Genomic DNA, 3,898 nt, shown 5'->3' with positions numbered 1-3,898 from the left:
CTTTATATTAGTAAATGAATGAATAAAGTGGTCTGCAAACGCGGCTCGTATTACATGTTACATGAGCTCCTTAGTTTTTAGCGCGCAATTTGTCTTAAATTTCGAGCAGTTAGCTAGTGCAAGTAGCAGCGTGGAGAGTTCCAACTTGTGTTAAACTAGAACACTGAAAGGATTCCCGGTGAAGGAAATGCAAAGTTTGCTGCTAGATTGCTGCAAGATAGATTTAAAATCTTCAATGAACATTTTTAAGAATACCTTGGGCTACACATAAAACGGGAAGACTTCATGCGGCATTACAGAACCATTGATGAAAAGTTTTACAACTGGAGAAGTGAAACCGAAAACGAAGCATACCTAACAGCATTTTCCTCAATGAACTGGAATGAGGGCAAAGTAATTAGTAAAGAAGGGAAAAAAGATCACTCGTTGACCAGCTGCCAGGCCTGTCTTTTGTTCAACTCTCAATTACAGTCTACCTTCCCTATAAGTAAGTTTTGCAGAGGGGCTAGGAAAGGACCTCTGACTGAACTTAACACAAATGTCAAGAGACAATGTCAGAGAGAACCTAAGGTCACAAAAAGGAAATTAAAAATCATTGGGGAAGCAATATATGCCACTTACAATGAAAAATGCCAGGAAAGTGACATTCTAGTGCTTGTCCCTGAAGCGGGTCTTCAAAAGAAGCCTTCACCTGCTGAAAAGAAAAAAATGAAGAGAAACGAGCGAAGGCAAACAAAAAAAGAACTAGAGACCAAGATGTCACAAAATGGCACTGCTGTTCACCTTAGCCTTCGTCAGTCTTACAGTTCAAGACAAGTCCAAAGAATGGCCCTGTCCTTTGAAACCTTTGAAGAGGCCGAGGAGAGAGCAAAAACGACCCCACCAAAGGTCAGGGAACGATCCCACACAGCTTCACCTGCTAACATAGAAGGAAAGTTGGAACAGCTACTTGCAGATGTAGAGTCATGGCCTAATGGTCATCCAAACTGGTCAGAAAAAGCCAGAATGTATAACAAAAAAACCAAGGGAAGTGATTCGACACCTGGCAATGGAGGACAATTAGTCAAAACCTTTTTTAAATGTCAAAAAAAGGAGACATTACCCGATTTAAGCCCCCATCAGAAGTGCATCTCAATTCAGAGGATGTCCTTACAGGTAAAAAAAGTGGTAAATTTGTAACTAAGCCGACAGTGGAGAGTTACATCTCTGCAATATCATTTATAAGCGAAAGAAATTGTGTATTAGGATTGAACAAAATTTGATTTATTAATTAAAGAACAGTGAGATTTAAGAGTTACAATTTAGAATTTAGAAGTAGAAGAAGGAGGCCTGAAGTAATAAGAATGCATACCATATAATACTTTCATAAGTTTTTATCATTTCTCTAGCCTCATGTAAGAAAAGGTTTGATTAATTTTCCAGGATTGAGGGTACGCAGGGCCATGAGGAAGCAAAAGGGGGGAGAAATTTCTGTGCCTGTGATGCAATCAAATAAACAACTCAAGCAAAGCATCCATGAGGGAATAGAGAGTGGCAAATTTAACATAGAAGAGCCAGTGATAGAAAGAGAGATTACCAAATTGGCTATAAATGCACAGGGAGAGATAGAGCAGAAGAAATGCCACTTGCAAGCAAGGAAAATTCCCTTCCAAGACATTAGAAAAGAAGCATTGATTAAAAACAAAGACCTCCTTCAAATAAAAAACGATGCATTTTATGAAGAGCTCAGTGAAAGTGAGATTCGTGCAGAGCTAGAAAAGATCAGTGAGGATATAAGGGGAACACATGATGAAATCAAACAAAGGCTGAAAAGCTTTCAGCGGAAGAGGCATTGGCTGATTTGGCATGACCATTCAACCCTTTCAAATTATGGTCACATGCTCTTTTGTGTGAGAGAGATGTATGACCCAGCAATTCATCTCTCTGATGCAGAAGCTAGAGTTCAATATGGAAAAGATGTGGATGTCCAGGCAACAGTGGAGAGGCCCTATCTGTATATGCTGGGGCAGAGCAGTTCCAGCATTGAAGATCAGATAAAATTTGTTCCAGCCAGACATGATGATTTAGTAAATTTAACCCAAAGAGTGAAAACAGAGGAGGATGTTGGAGTAGAAGATGAGATGAGATTCATGAATGGAGACAACCCTGCAGCAAACTTTGAATGTGGAAATCAGCATGGAGGGCATTATGATTGCCCAGGTTGTGATGGGCATTTAAGCATGTGCCACGATCTAGATTACATGGCCCAAAGAAAGTACAGAACATTTACCGAACGGCAACAGCTGCTGTTAGCAGGAAGGAAAGGAAAAGAGGCAAAACAACTCTTGAGCCCATTTAAAGATCTCAAGGCCAACGAGCTACAAGCTGAAATTGAAGCAAGAGGACTTGGAGATTCAGACAAAACCAAACCAGAACTTGCAGAAATTTTAAATGAAGAACTTGGAGGGGCAACATGAATTCCAGCACTGTTGTTTGGGGATGAGAGTGTTTCTGTGGAAAGTCTCTACTTCCAGTCCTATAAGGTACTGTGTTTTGAAGCTCTTCACTGCTCCATGAATCACATTAAAAACATTCTGGAAGAAATCCCACATCACATTTCTGACATTGATACACTGATAAAACTTAAAGAAATACTAGCTGTCCAACTTAACAAAGAGAAAAAACGAGGAGTAGATTATCGCAAGACACTAATCTACTTAACTATAGCCCTTTACCACACAACAACCCATGATGTGAGAGCTTTGCTGGCCACTCTGTGCGAAATGGTGGAAATTTTTTATGCCCAGGACAGAAAGCAGTCACCACATTCAAGTACAAGTTCTAAAGAAATACAAGGACATAAATGAAGCAATTACTGAGTGGTCAGCCAACTTCAAGAAAGTCTTCAAAAAAAATCCCACAGAAAACCACATGAAAAAAGATCCAGTTATAGCAAAAACATGGAGGAAAAATAAAGTTGCCACTGAACTACTGAAAATATGGAAGATCACCATTCACCTTCCTAAATAAACACTTCAAATTATTCAATGTTTTAACGTATAATACATACTGATATTTTGTGATTTGCATAATATTTTTCCAAGCCCTGAAAATAATTAATATTTACAGTCCTCAACATTAAGTCCACAGAAAAGCTGTCTTCAGTGGGTTCCACATGTACTGTAAGCATGAAAAAGCACCAAAAAAACTATTTAATACATACAATTTTGAGGAACTTTAGTATAACAATCCAACTGATAAATATGAGTATCCTACATGTATGTAGATCTGGAACATAACTAAAGGCAATGTAGCATGGTAGAAATCTAAAAAAGAACAGCAACAACATGATTAATCATGTTGCAATGTTTAATTTTGTACAGCAATTTTTATGTCATCAATTTATTTATGCTTCTAAAGGATTCATTGAACAAAATGAGCTCAAAATGTAACATTTGCCAAGTGCATGATGAATAATGTCGAGCAAATTAAATCTACTCAAGTGATTTTGAAACTAATGACTGTATTGTTAGTTCTCATGGTTAACTTTCATATTAAGACTTTTGATAAAAGGGCAATGGTTCACCAGAATTCTTTTTTTTCAGAACTAAATCATAAATTCCTTTACGAAACATGATTTTAACTTAAACTAACAAAATGCTTTTCTTCTTACAAATGTCCCTTTCTCTCCACGTTTGTAAGTTGGACCTTAACACAGGTTACGCTGATCAAAAGAAAGATTCTCTAACAACACAAAACAATTTCAATTTCTCACGCTTCGTCCGAAACATATTGAATTAAAAAAAAGGGGGAACTAAATTAACACCTGCTCGGCGATGAAAGTAATACGCAGCTTTCCTGTCGGTCAACAAACGCATAAAGCCTAGAATGATCTAGTTTGATCGAACTCACACTGAAT

The 3,898-nt window shown here is 37.8% G+C and overlaps 1 pseudogene; it reads left to right on the top strand.

The window, feature by feature from the left end:
- The first annotated feature begins 1,089 nt into the window (after window positions 1-1,089).
- Window positions 1,090-2,846, top strand: LOC149036787 (uncharacterized; annotated as a pseudogene).
- The last annotated feature ends 1,052 nt before the right edge of the window (window positions 2,847-3,898 follow it).

This window comes from Pocillopora damicornis, chromosome 12 (genome assembly GCF_964200805.1).
Source record: "Pocillopora damicornis chromosome 12, jaPocDami1.2, whole genome shotgun sequence".
NCBI classification, from domain to species: Eukaryota; Metazoa; Cnidaria; class Anthozoa; order Scleractinia; family Pocilloporidae; genus Pocillopora; species Pocillopora damicornis.
Note: the sequence above shows the minus strand (reverse complement) of the source record. Positions and strands in the feature narration are given on the sequence as shown.